Here is a 15451-nt window from a genome sequence, read left to right as displayed (position 1 = left end):
AATGAGACTTGAAAGCAGTAAAGGGAATACTTAAAACTAGGGAATTCTTAAAAGTAATCTATTTGCAGATTTTCTCAGAAAGTTTATACTTCGCATGACGACAATTTTTTTTTATAATTCGTTTATTTGAAACGGCTCATACCGAAGGTTTTAAGGAGCCAAAGTCAGTTTTTTTTGTATTTACAATTCATTGTTAAAAACTAGAATAGATATAGGGAAAATAGTAAAGGATTGGTTAGAGACGGAAGTTAATAGCTTTTAAGAAGAGGTAGATTTCGAAAATGTAATCAAGGTCTAACGCAGCTAAAACATCTCTTACTGGGGTGTAGGGTGGTTTCCCTCGGGCCCACATGACGACAATGATCGGGATTATTTTTCACATCTTGCTGATCCTTTAGAAATGTTGATGTCAATAACATATTGCTCAGTGAAAAACTTGCATCTTTGGATGCATTAGATTCATCGAAAGATTCAGGTTTAACTTCCCCTCCCCCAATTTTTAAAGTTGCTGTCAAAAGAAATAGTCAAACCATTATTCTGGCTGTTTAATTCATTTTCGGAAACAAGTAGGTATTCTCCCAGCAATATGGAAAAATCTTTTTTGATCGTATATTAAAAAGTGGTATCAAATCTGATGTACGAATTATCTTGGAGTTGCTATAGTATCTTGCATTCCTAAATTATTTGCATCATTATCTATAAGAATATATTCTCACAAGTAAAAAATGTAATCTAAATGAATAACACGGTTTTTTAAAGGTCGTTCTACGACCACTAATTTGCTACAAAGGGGATGGACAACGGCAATTATGTTTTTTTTTCTTGTAGGGGAGAGCCCACTGCGACCAGTAGTTGATCTATTGTGGTAATTACCCCGCGTTACTATATGCTATCAGGCTCACCTGCACTATGGGTTGAAGTGACAGTTGATTGCTGACTAAGCATTTTATCCCAATCGGGTATGATATCAAAGATGTATGATATAACCTTCTTAGGGCTGATATGCAACCATATGTCTTGTGCGCTTATTAACTTTGCCCCAAGAGCACGCTCTCATCCAGTCATCATTCTTTACAATAAGTGAGTTTATTTTAAATTTATTTAGGATTTTTAGATGTCCTGTAAGATCCCCCTCATAGAGAGTTTTGATTTTTGAGAGTCTCAAGGCACTACGTTCTGCCTTGCCTACGGCAATTATGTTGAAACATGTTCACTTTCAGGAGCTTAATGTAAACAAAATGTAACTTAATATAATTTTCGAGAAAGCAACTAATGGAACTAGAATCAATAAAACAAGTCAAAATATGGATTGTAAACTAACCTTCGTTGACCATTTAAAAAATATTTTCTAAAAGGCAAGCAATATGCTTGGTTTTATCAAAAGATTTAGTCTGCAATTTGGTGATCCCCTCACAATAAAAACTTTGTATAAAGCATATGTTAGCCAAAAATCAAATTATTTTTGGATTTAACTCGAAACAATCATCATATTAACGAAACTCAGCACAGTAGGGTCCATCCACTCTTACGAAACCATACCGTACAAATGTATGATCTTTGTACGGTATGGAAACCATACAGTACAAAGATAATGGACGATCGGGGAGTTCAACACAATATTGGATGACCTCACTCAAGAACTGACAGGAAAGGCACCTGTAGTAATAGGAGGAGACTTCAACGCCTGGGCGGTAAACTGGGGTAGTAGGTGCAACAACCCTAGGGGCCACAGTCTACTAGAGTATTTTGCAAGACTCGAGGTTGAGCTGTGCAACATTGGATCCATCAGCACCTATCGCAAGCATGGAATACCAGACAGAACGTCAGTGATTGATATCACCTTTGCGAGTCCATCATTAAAAACTGACATGAATTGGAGAGTGTGTGACGAGTATACACACAGCGATCACCAGGCGATACGCTATATCGTAGGAAACCGAAATCCGGTGGCAGTAAGGCAATTGCTAGTGCATGAACGAATATGGAAGACTAAAGTTTTCGATAAGGAAGTGTTCACCGAAGCTATATACATGAAGGAAGCATCGCAGGTCCATAATGCTGTGCAGCTGACGAAAATGATGGTAGCGGTGTGCGACATGACCATGTCCAGAAGGAATATACTGCCCTAACAGCGGGTGTTCCACAGGGTTCCATACTCGGACCTGTGCTTTGGAATGCCATGTATAATGAGGTGTTAACGCTGAAACTACCAGCAGGCGTGCAGATAGTCAGATTTGCTGACGATATTATGCTCATGATCACTGGCGAAACAATCGAGGAGATAGAAGACCTTTCAACGGTGTCCGTAGAAAGGGTTGGCATCTGGATGGAGGGAGTTAAGCTTAAGATAGCTCACCATAAAACCGAAGTTCTGCTCGTGACCAATAAAAGAGGGCACACGACATATTCAAAACAGCAGCTGAAATACCTTGGAGTAATGGTCGACAATCGCTTAAGTTTTGGTGCGCATGTCAAATACTGTTGTGAAAGTGCATCGAAAGTCATAGATTCACTGGCCTGGATTATGCCAAACTGCCATGGTCCAAAGAGTAGCAAGAGACGTCTCCTTGCGAGCGTAGCACTGTCCAAACTACGATATGGAGAAGCGGCCTGGAGCTCCGCGATAGAGGTAGAGCGCAACAGATTCAAATTACGAAGCACACATCGGCTGATAGCCATGCGAGTGTCCTGTGCATACAGGACCATATCAGCAGATGCAGCATTTGCCATCGCGGGTATAATCCCCATCGACATAACTCTGGCGGAGGATATGGAGAGTTACAATGCAAGAGCTGTTAGAGGAGTGCGTAAAACTCAACGAGCAGCGTCAATGTTCAAGTGGCAGGAGCAATGGGATGCATCGAACAACGTAAGATGAACTCATAAGCTAATCCCTCGGCTTTCAGACTGGGTAAATCGGAAGTATGGAGAGATCAACTTCTACCTGACGCAGTTCCTTTCGGGGCATGGGTGCTTTAAGCAATACCTTCATCGCTTTGAATAAGCTTATCAGCTCGCCTTATTGCCCGGAATGCGTAGATATGGAGGAATCGGTAGAACATGCTATCTTTGTTTGCCCTAGGTTCATTTCAAGGCGTCAATCACTTCAAAATTTGAACGCGGAAAATATTGTGAGTGAAATGTGTCGCGACGAACAGTCGTGGCGGGAAGCGGAGATACCATTCGGGGTGGTTGTGACGGGATTCTAGCTTGGTAGTTTTTCAATCGGCCATGCCTTGATGGTTAGAAACCTGCGGAAGTGGTTGCTGTGACGGGCGCGAGTTACTTTGAAAGCATTACCTAACCGGCACACGCCTCGGGGTCTTCCGTACCAGTCTGAAGCGATAGAGGAAAAGGAGAAGGAGGAAAAAAGGAGAAAGAGTATAAAGCAGAACGAAGATCAAGGAGAAAGACCAAAATTGAGAAAAAGGAAAAGGCCAAGACATGTTGCGAGAATGTCGAACGACTGTCCTGTCAAACAGGTGCTCGCTACGAATCTGGTAGGAACGAAACGAGCAGGGGCGCAACGAGCGAGGTGGTTAGACAAAGTGGAGCGTGATCTGGCGAATGTGGGATGTCCGAGGAATTGGAAAACGGCTGCCATGGACCGAGTGAATTTTTGGAATTATGTTCGTTAAATTATGTCGTGAGAACACTATGAAAATAAATAACTCCGCAATTGATACTTTGCATCCAACCGTAAACATTTAACATTGATTACCTCTTGTTTTCAATTTAACTTAAAAATAATCTGTGGTACTCTATTTTCCTCGATATTAATAACAATCTTAAACTTGCCGAACAGTGTACACAGCAAAAAATTTCTAAAAGTATACGCAATCTAAAATACGAGTGATCTACTTTTTGACCAGTGTAATTCAAAACTGGTGTAATTTTACACTCTTTTTGATCTATTTTTGAATCGTTAGTATAAACTTAATTTTGTATGATGTATGTTTACACGCCCTGATCTAAAAAATATATCTCAATATAAAATTACATCGAAAACAATGTAAAACACTACAGATCCATTGTTTTCTTTTTTTTTCGCGGCATAACTTGTTCTGGTTTTATCCGAGATGGTGGTTTATTGTGCGAAAAGAAAAAAATTCGCTTCCGCAGTTTATTTTGTATTAAAACCGAACCAAATTCTTTCAGAATTGAATTAAAAAATGGTAGGTTAAAGTTATAGACGAAATGAAAAAAATAAAACTTCAAATTCTCTTTCGATTGCAGGAATTGCAGTTTTATAAATGGATCAAAAGGCCGAATCAATGTTGAATGTTTCTGAGTTTAGGGGATTCCGATAACTATGCTGTTCCGGAAGGACTCAAGAATGCCTGAGGCTGATCGGCAAAACATCGCCCTGCTGGGAATCATCGGACACAACCACAATTCCAGCTGCCAGTGATGGTGGGTGTTTTTTGAGTTTGCAGTGTATCGGAAATATATGTTAAATAAAATGACACATGTGGTGTATTTATTCATAAACAACACCCAAAATCTGATTATTTAAAAAAGATTTGTAATATTAACGGTAATATGTTTTGAAATTTATATCATTGTGTATTTTTACACGACGGTTTATGTCATCCGTTTTCGTGCATCGTTTTCGATCTAAATTTACACGCTTCAAAAATTACATTGTTGAGAAAAATACACCGTGGTAGAATTTTATATCAAAATCGATGTTCCGTTTTCGTGCATCGTTTTCGATCTAAATTTACACGATTTTTTCTTGCTGTGTAGGAGATTGATGTGGTCACTAACCGATCGAAAATCACTTTTGGCTGTGCCATCCGCAATAGAATTTCTCATTTGTCCCGTAGCTTGCATGTCCTTTGACACATGATAGCACCCAAACGCAGCGCGAGGGCGAGCGTGGAAGGAAGAATGACGAAGGTCTGACGCCATCAACCTTCTTCAATACCGTCGTAAGACGTGCGCCACATGGTCCCCTTGCTATTTAGAATCGGATATCTATACATGTACCTACTGTTTGCAATGGCACTGGAAGTACGGAGAACAACAGACAAAAATAATTATCTCATTTCATACAGAGAGATTATCTTCCTTAGCACGGTAGGAGTGAAAGCTAATCTTCGATGTTTCATGAATCGAATATCGGTTCGTTCGTGTGTTTATTGGGGTTTCTTTTGATGCGACGAGATACCTGTTGATTGTTGATTGGAAGTGGACATGCGCGCACATTTTCCCCTCCAGACTGGAAAAGCCGAACGAGGACCGCGCGCTTTTCCAGTTCAACAACCCGAACGTTTTGATGTCGTATGGAAGAGCATAGCGCGCTTTTCGAACCTGGCCGGATGGATGGAAAATCAGTCTGTTGACGGGATCCTCTGCTATCAGTTGTGCTTTGGTACGTTCCGTTCGATTTTAAGGATCTGGCAGAGCTTTGCACTCATCAGCAACAAGATAATCAGAGGGTCGAAAGAGAGAGGGGGATACAGCGCAAAAAAGAGAACGTGTAGAAAAATCCAGGAGAAATACTCCGAGCAGCACATTCAAAATTCATATCATTACAGTCATAATCATAAAATATTTACAGTGTATCCTGTAAACCACGTGTATATCGAAGAAGGCGGCGGGTTTGCAGCGGCATTTACCGTTGAAAGTTTAGCTTACAAATAGTGCGGCATCCTTTGATTTCGTTTGTAACGTGTTAAGAATTCAGCGAAAAAAGTCTATCTTAAAGTGCGGGGAATCATCATCAAAGTAGACTCATGCTAGAATCTTTCACCAGCAACGCGTGGTTTCAGAGTGTCCTTTTTCAATACTCGACGACCGGATTATGTAAATGAACTTGCACTCTGTTGCGCCTTTGTTCGGGTTCCGTGCAGTGTGATCTACGAGTTGAATTCTTCCTCTTCTGGGCTATCAAGCATTCTGCTGAAAGTAAAGCAAGCAAAAATTAAAAAAAAATCCAAGTTCATTCTACTCTCGAGTACCAGCACACGGAGGAAAATCCCGAGTGAAAGAACCACCAGTAGCATCATTTGGAGGAGTATTTGACATTGGGATTACTACCACCTAATACCTGCTAAGAGGCGCACACAGCGTAAGTAGACGATTAAGCGTTTTTCAGCCCCCGGACGAATTTGGATTTTTTTTGGTTTATGAAAAGTTCACTATCCTTTCTAGTGGTTACTAGCTATAGATTCTAATGCTGCTTCTTGAGGTAACTTGTAGTAATTTTCATATTGACTAGAGCACTTTTTTTCTACATTCGAAAACATGAAATGTTATCGCCTAGCTGGGGTGTAAAGCTGTTGTGAACATCCTCAAAGAAATAAGAAAGAATGCTTATGCGATTCGCGTGTCGTGCATATCAATTTGCATATAAGAGCAATACTCTCGAGCAGTGCACGCGTTTGTTGAATGAAGTGTGATAAACGTGCTTGTAATATTGTTAAATTGTTTGAGAGAATACATTCATCTTTAAGAACATAAATAAGAGACCGATGAACATTAAAAAATCGGTTTAACACTACGACATATTAAAAACTTTGGTTCTGTTGTGTAGATTACAGTTGGGGAAATTATTATAAAAGCTTCAAATGAAGGCAAATTAAGAAAATGAATTCTATTAGTATTGTTTAAATTCAGTTTCTTTAAACTATGTACTTCATCTTAACAAATTTATGTTTTTTACTATTTTTTTTTTATCGATTAGTCATTTTAACATCGTTTTGTCATCATACGCGATTTTATATCAAAACGGTACATTTGGTGGACAGCCATTGAAAAACATATCCGATACAACTGGGTACGATGTTTACTCGAACTCGCAAACATCGGCTCAGGAGGAAACGGACTTACCAATTAAGGTATATCATAAGCCTAGTTTTCCAACGCGAGAGAATTTGATATCCAAATCATTCGAAATTCATAAAAGCTCTCTTGAATGGAGTTATTGTTTGGGGAGCTTCGGATCGGATCTCAAAAGTGCCGCCGCCCGTGGCGTAGAGGATAGCCTTCAAGTCTTCTAAGCTAGGGGGTATAAGATCGAATCCCGGTCACAGCATACATAGTACACTTTCGGTGGGTTGGTGTTTGTAGCATTTGTAAGATGCTAGCCATCATATCCTCGAAAGATGTACGCTTAGAGTTAAGAAAAAGGATTCTATTCGAGGAAACATCATGTTTCATTGAGATCCTGTATGTGTTTGTGTTCGTTTAGTTATAAAAAAACAGGAATCACTGCGGCCAGGGATGAATTTACACCGCATCAAGAAACACTCAATTGGCGCACTATTGACCGTAAGACATCGTTAAGTCACTTCCATTAAGTCAGCGGCTTTAACTTAGGTACTTGTATTTAACTTAATCGTATAATTATAACGTTTTTCGGAGGCACTCGAATCTTATTCTGACAAAGCTTACATGGCCAAACATGGGCCAATTTTTTTATGATGATGAAATGAGTTCCTCAGAGCCAAATTGGTATAAGAGCAAAAATGGTCGATTTTGAGGTTATAATTCCAAACGATTTTTCATATCTTAAACTATATTTGGTGATTTTTTTTAAGATTTTTAGAACTCGATTTACAAACTCTCACACTCGAAAGAAAAATTCGAACTTTACAAAATTGTACGGAAAACGACCAAAAACATCAACTTTAAAGCGTGTTTTCTGGAAATTAGCTTTTATGGACTTATACCAAAGATAGAAAATATTTTTGCTTATACCCCTTTAGCTCCAAGGGCCTCAAATATGAATACAAAGCTCCCAAAACTTCGAAGAGCCAAACGACTCATTTTGATTTAAATTTTATGTGAACCCGAGCAAGGCCCGAGGTTTAAATAAACTAGTAACTTTATATAAAAACCCCCCCCCCCCGACACTTGACAGTGGTTTGTAGCCTTTCTGACAGTCTTTTAGTTATTATACATGGAGATATAAACCAAAATATGAGCCCTAATGATCATAGCAGCTTTGCCTACTAGCGACAAGGCGCGTACGTCGCGACGTTAAAAATAATAACAACGTATCGGGAGTTTCCTAGGAGACTTGAAGTATGCGAATGATGACCTAAGGAAAATCAACAGCAAATAACATAAACAATGTTTGTGCACTACATGGAAATCGCCTACTGGACTGAAAAAAAAAGAAAAACAAACCTGCGAATAAAATTGTGTATATGATAAAAGTATTTGAAAATTATCATAATTTTCATATTTGGTGATTTTGGAATTACTGGATCCCGGAATATCCTGTATGATCCCGCTTCTATCTACATCATATGGTAACTCAAAAATAACAATCAAGAATACTATTCAAAAAAGATGCCTAACCATGCGTTTCAAATAATTTAACGTTTGTCTGGATTGACCTCTGAGTGAATAAATCGAGGATATTGAAAAAATATTTGGGTAAAATTAGAATCGCTGGAGTAAAATACGATTCGGTAACCTAGGGTCCAAAAATCGATCGAATTAACAATTAATTTTTAAAATTTTGTCAATAGAGTGAATTATGCTTGCGCCTCGATTTGAAATGTCGGAGGAATCTTTGAATCTTTGATAGATCACATGTTGTGTTGTCATTTTAACAGGATCGGTTCTCATCACGGTGGTTCTATTCTCTTATGAATTCTACCTAATAATATTACAGTGTTAGTGTTGCTCTTTCGATATATGTACAATGAAAAATTTGTGTCCTTGGAATTATCGGTAGTTTACCTTCTCATTTGTTATATTGTCCGTTATCCCGAAATCTCGTAGAGGTCTTCGAAAGAAGTGTTTATCAACTAGATAAATTTGAGAACAAAACGGGACCCTAAAAATAGAAGAGCTAACTACCCCATTTCGAAAGAAAATGCCAACGTTTCTGTTTAATCCGTAAGCGGCCTCTGCTTACAGTTGCTCGTTTTCGAATTTTCCGATGTAACATCAATCGACCAATTCATCGTTTTCCCGTGAATTTCCAAGCTTTTCAAAATTGGAAATGGAAATACTTGGATGGCAGAAATTTGTTGTGATAGGTGCGCTTACGTTTACTATGAATGTGCAGGACCTACCAACTGTTTTGGAAAATGAAATCCATTTCATTTGCATCACTAATTAGTACCTACCAAAAAGTATTTACGGGTGGCATGGGTGGATTCTGTGCGCTTTGTCGTTCTGCTGCCTTTTGGGCTGGCGATGTTTTCATGAAAGTTCAGCAGCACCAAACAACAACAAAAACTGGCGAACGGGTGGATTTTCCGAACCAAGCTGTCTCCGAGAAAACTAAAAGGAAGCAAAAAAGAAAATCACCGGGAGTGATAACTCGTTTGTGATAAAAGGTAACAATAATAATGCAAATGACCAGCGCTCGCCCACCTCTTCCTTTAGCAATAATGAAGGCACCAGATGGGAGAGAAAAGTTTTCCCAAGAAGTATTTAACATAATGGAGCCCGCTCTGCTTAGGCATTTATATATTCAGAACCTATTGGAAGTTCATGAACTTGGGAACAGTTTGACCTTAATCCCGTGACAATAACTACGAGTGCATTATTGATATATTTTCAAATTTGAAATCGACTAAACCGTTGATGGAAGAATATGTAGGTACGTTATTTTCGAAGGATTAAGTTCAAGTTCTAATATGTGTTGTGGGCCTACTTGGTTGAATAATTCTACTGATTTCGATTGCTTTGATTGAGAAGTTCAAGTTCCTGTTGATATTTGGTTTCGGGTTCAAGGTAAGTGGCAGGTGGCATAACATTTCAATTCAAGCAGCTACATACAGAAAAATTTCACAAAATGTAACTTGAAGATCTTTTTTTCATCACTTTAAAATGTTCGTTACATGGGAAAATTATGAAAAAAATATTTGTTCCAATGTATCAATCGTTCGAGCGTAAAATGAACTTCATAATGCCATATTTTCAAAGCAATGCAAAACTCTCAACTTTTTTCAGAAAAAGTTTTCTAAAATGTTGATTATGGGTATAATTGATCCCCTAGAGTTGGGTGTAATTGATCCCCCTTCCAAACGGCATATTCTTCCTCTGAATTGATCGTTATGATTGCTGATCACGAAATTACTAATATTTATCCAAATACTTATATTTATCAAACAATTGTCTGAAGAAAAGAGCAAAAATAATTAATTTTCTCTTAATTATAAAAAAGCGCCTTTAAGTATGCAATGTTATTAGCGTTGAGACAAAGTTATAGAATTTTCTTCTTATGTCTGCTATAAGTTGTGAAATGAGAACAAACATGACCAAAATAGTCAATTAACATTCTATCTTGGGGTTTTGTTTGATTTTTATACAAGGATTAGGGCTTCCTGAATAAAAGATCAAGTCTTCTTCAATAGGGGATCAAGTCTCCCCTAACTTCAGAAAATCGCAATTTTTTTACTCCCACGAAAATGCTTCTAGTTCATCAACGGGTTCAAGTATCGTTCTAATTTTTGGTTCATAGAAACTTGAAGTTACAAGCTGTCGGAAAATGTCAAAGACGGCGAGTTGCTAAATTTTTCCAAAAAGATATGGTAAAAATAAGAAAAGGGGATCAAGTATCCCCACTCTCCCCTATTTAATAAATCTAGCTTGGACTGCTTCAATTCTATTCGACCAAAACTTGGAATTTGGGCTCCATACAACCAAAGCCGTATCCAGAATTGATCGGACTAACGAAAAGTAGAGAGATCGCAGGCAGTAGGGGTCACGGAATTCTTAGGAAATCCTGGTTATGCAGTCATGATTTATATTAGCCTTAGCAATTATCGCCGAATAGTGTTCCCGAAAAGTAAATTTTTCATCCAACATCACTTCTAAGTCTTTAACAGATGTGCAACGTTCAATTGGGGAACCGGAGACCAGTTAATAAAAGTTGTCTTGCGGATGAATGAAACGATAGCCCATTTTAGAATGCTAATAGCTAGGCAGTTCACGCAAAACCAGTCATTGAATTCGTTAATGTAATATTGTAACATCTGGCAGTCAGAAATCGTTTTTATCTTACAGTAAATTTTTAAGTCGACTGCATAAGCCAATATGCACTCCTCAGGAAGCAGTAGAAGGATATCGTTGAAAAAGATGGAGAAATGCAGCGGACCAAGGTTGCTGCCCTGAGGGACACCAGAAGGATTCCGGAATTCTTTCGATTCATATAATCCTATCTTTACTGAGACTTGTCTGTCGCAAAGATACGATTCCATGTAGTTTAAAATAATGTCTGCAACACCCATGCTCTCCCGTAATGCGAGTTTCCGAATATTCCAGCGGAAAGCATTCTCGAGTTGTTATAAAGTGTTTTATTACAAAAAACATGAATATGTTTATTTTAAAAATAAATATTATATAAACGAAAATTAGACACTATAATTATATTCTAAGATCACAAAATAACATTGAATTTAATCTTCCTTAAAACCATGAAAATTCATTGAAAAACATTGAATTTCACAGTTTCCTTGAGAAAAACTGGAAGCTGTAATGACCATTAACTTGATAGTTTTTTGATTTGAAATATATGAAAAAATGTTGATTTTTTCATGGTTAAGTTGCTTAACAACCCTCTTTTTCATGGTAATTTTGGTCTAAATTATACATTTCACTGTCAAAAACGATGAATTTGACAATACATTCAACGTTTCTTGTACCACGATATTTATAGTGTCCATCATATAATCCATGATAATGTGAAAATGATTGGTTTTTTCACAATATTTTTCTATTCGGGCAGTCAAGAAATTTGACTCAAAGCTCAGTTTGAGGATAGCAAAAATCCTAGTCTCATTTTGTGAACTAAATTTAGCACAGTTTTTGGTTTCTTACCGGTTATTTCTGTGGGAATGAACAGAAAGTTGAAAGTACTTAAAAAATTCGAAAAGAAGGTTTTTTTTATTAAAATGTTTCAACTTGTTTTTAAAACCCTTTTTCAACTCTTTTCTTTTGGACCAACCCACTTTGCATTGAATATTCTGGGCAGCGCTTCTACTTGAAACAAAAAATCCCATCGAATGTCCAAATGTGGAAGCTTCGAAAGAATTGGAATTTGCCGAATCGATTGTCCGGAAGTTTTTTTTGTTATTTTTACCGGATGCTGTAAACGAATGCTCATACTTATACGATAACAGTATTCAGGGACAGAAGAATCCAATATAAGAAAATTCTCTGGTAAACATACTGGAAGAAAATGCTGAACTGTTTTAAATTTTTACGGTATGATATTTTAGAGCATGGGTGGCCAACATTTTTAACAGGTGGGCCAAATTTTGGATTTGAGATTAGCTCGCGGGCCAAACAAGAAATTTTTCATTCATATTCAAGAAAAAAAAAACAGATAAGCTTTTAAAATGAAAACTTGCTGCTTCAAGTTCAGATTCATCGTAAGAAATTTTATTTATGCATTTTTTAAAGAATTCTTTTAAGCGGTTTGAAACTTTAATTATTTTTTTGATAAATGTCAAATCGCCGCCCATTTTTAAGTTTACCGGTCTCCCTGAAAAATTTTGAAAGTGTTTCGAAATAAAAAAAAAAAATTGAATGGAATGGAATTATTGAAAAATTGTACCGTTCATAAGCTTTCGGCATTTTGAAGATTATTTACTCAAAATACTTATAAGTACGAACTTCCTGAATTTTTTCGAGGTGAATCTCAAAATTTAACCTTTTTTGCACACAAAAAAAAATTTCAGTGGAATTTTTGATAATATTAAAATTTTTAAGAACACAATACCAATTCAAAGCTTTTTGAATTCGGTTTAATTTTCATTATTATTGAATGTTGTAAAACTTTTATGTATATTCGATGTTTTTGAAACAAAATTTTTAAAATATTATTTTGATTATGAGGTGAATGTGGTTCGAGAATTTTTAAAGTTTTATATGATCTGTTTTCCTGAGGCCCTCAAAGCTCCCCTAAATTAAAGACAGAGTTCGTTCGAATACTCACAACGCTCAAACAACTGTTGGACCCTTAATAAATCTATGGTATGAAATAACCAAAAACAATAGAAAAAAAATGGACAATTATGATATGTAATGTACAGATAACACAAAGCATCCAAATTTACATTTTTCCGAGGTGCAGAAACTTTAAGAGCTAGTTTTAACTTATTTGATTCCAATGTGATTAGATTTTTTCTATCAGCTCTTGTCTTCGAGATAACTCTTAAAAATAGGGAAAAATTCATTAGTTAAATTTTCGTACTTCTTTGGTAGACTATTGAACATTCAAAGATTTTGAAAACAAATTTTCAATTGAATGAACAACTTTTCAAATAATCGCATATAATTTTGCCATCTGAGAAAAAAAGTAGTTTTCTTTTTGTCAATTTTTCCCAATCCTGTAAAAATACGGCAAATTTGACGGAAATTTTATAAAAGACTAGCTGACCCGGTGTGCTTTGCTACACCTTCCAGAAGTTGTGGTGGTACATAGTTATTAACTTTTCATTAATTTGCTCGAAATTTTAAAATTCAATTTCAAAATCATTAAAATGTTTTTTTAAATTGCATTTTTTTATTTTGAAATGTTTATTAATTTTATTTTAAAACATGTTTTAATCCCTTTTATGACTCTGGATTACTTTGCTTCATAAGTTTATAGCGTACGCCAAAATATTTTTGTTCTATATAAATTCTTCGTTGTCCTTTTTTAATGTGCAAAAGGTTTCAAACTATCATAGAAACCTTTTTTGTAACAAAACAACGTCAAAGGGCACTTATTTTACCTATTCGTTCTCGAATTATTATACAAATTGTGAGAGTGACCACCTCCCCCATTCCTTAATTCCTAATGGAATGAAGAAGGGTCTTATAAATCCGAAAAACACTTCTTGTGTACAAATACAATCCCATGTCATATACGGCTCCATTATCGATAAGTTCTCGAGTTATTCAAAAAATGGGTGACCCTCTCCCTACTTTATATCTCCCCTTTGGCAAGAGGAGGTTATCTCAAACCACCGAAGAAACATTTCCCCTACACAAATACAAATTTGAATCCCTTTTTTCGATTAGTTATCGAAATATTAAAAATAAAGTGTATGAGTGACCCTCTTCCCACTTTTAATCGTTCCATTGAATGGAGGGAAGAGTTGCTAAACCACGGGAAAAAAACATTTCTTGTGCTCGAATACTCTCTTATGCCAAATTTGGTTTCGTTTGCTTAGTTAGTTGTCGAGTTATCCTATACAATCGGAGCCCCTCTTCCTACGTAAACCCTACCTGGAAGGAGGGGGTCAAGATTTAACATTCCGTGTATTCACATACACTCTCATGCCCAATTCTGTTCCATTTGCTCGATGGTATGATTGTTCCCATGCAAAATTTCGTTCCATTTGTCAGATAAAGTTTTGGTTTATGCAAAACAATCGTATATGAGCACTCGTCTTTCCTAACTGTATCCCCAATTGTAGGAGCATTTTACGTATCCAAATGCTTTCCTATGCCAAAATTATTTCCATTTGCTCTATTAGTTTTCGAATAATGCGAAAATTTGAAAAGGAGTCCCCCTTTCTCCTTCCAAATTTCGTTCCAATTGCTAGGTAATTTCCTGAGTGATGAAAAAAGTTGTAAAAAAGCACCCTCCTCCCTTAAGATTTTCCGACTGGAAGAACGGAGGGTTCTCAAAATATCATAGAATCATTTCTGGTAATCAAATACCCTTCAATGCCAAATTTGGTTTAATTTGCTTGATTAGTTTTCCAGTAATTCTGAAAATGGTTAAGGAGCCCCCTCCCCACTTTCTATCTCCACACTGGAAGGAGCGAGGGGTACCAAATATTCATAGAACTATTTATCGTTCCCAAATACCCTTCCAAGCCAAATTTGGTTTCATTTGTTCGAATAGTTTTCAAGTTATGTAATACAAAATGGGCCTAAGACCCCTCCCCTTCTTCTTGAATCTCCACTGGAAGAAGGGAGGGGTCTGAAATAACCATAGAACGATTTCTCGTATTCCACTTCCCTTCCATGCCAAATTTGGTTCCATTTGCTTGATTAGTTCTCCAGGTATGTAAAAAATTGTAAGGTAGGCTCCTCCCCCCCTCATATCTCCCCACTGAAAGGAGGGAGGGGTACCAAACCATCATAGAAACATTCCTCATACCGAAATACACACCCATGCCAAATTTTGTTCCATTTGCATTATCAGTTCTCAAGTTATGACGACTTATCACTCTTATTTATATGACCCCCTCCCCCCTTCCAGAAAGATGGAGGGGTCCCAAACTAATATAGGAACCTTCCCCGGCCTCCAATACACCCATCTGCCAAGTTTCACGCAAATCGGTTCAGTAGTTTTCGAGTCTATAGGGAACAGACAGACAGACAGACAGACAGACAGACAGACAGACAGACAGACAGACAGACAGACAGACAGACAGACAGACAGACAGACAGACAGACAGACAGACAGACAGACAGACAGAAATTCATTTTTATATATAGATTTAAGCCCATTTGAATCTTTGATATTTATTAAGCA

At 37.1% G+C, this 15451-nt stretch overlaps 1 protein-coding gene across 3 annotated transcripts in view; it reads left to right on the top strand.

The window, feature by feature from the left end:
* Nucleotides 1-5353: 5353 nt before the first annotated feature.
* Nucleotides 5354-15451, top strand: part of LOC129740438 (alpha-1A adrenergic receptor-like) — a 271287-nt gene continuing 261189 nt past the window's right edge. For all 3 annotated transcript variants that reach the window (XM_055732112.1, XM_055732110.1, XM_055732111.1), the window contains exon 1: nt 5354-6076. The gene's annotated coding sequence lies outside the window, so the exon portion shown is untranslated. The remainder of the gene's footprint in view (nt 6077-15451) is intronic.

Source organism: Uranotaenia lowii, chromosome 1, assembly GCF_029784155.1.
Source record: "Uranotaenia lowii strain MFRU-FL chromosome 1, ASM2978415v1, whole genome shotgun sequence".
In the NCBI taxonomy this organism is placed as follows: domain Eukaryota; kingdom Metazoa; phylum Arthropoda; class Insecta; order Diptera; family Culicidae; genus Uranotaenia; species Uranotaenia lowii.
The sequence above is the reverse complement of the archived record's forward strand: the minus strand, read 5'-3'. Positions and strand labels throughout refer to the sequence as shown.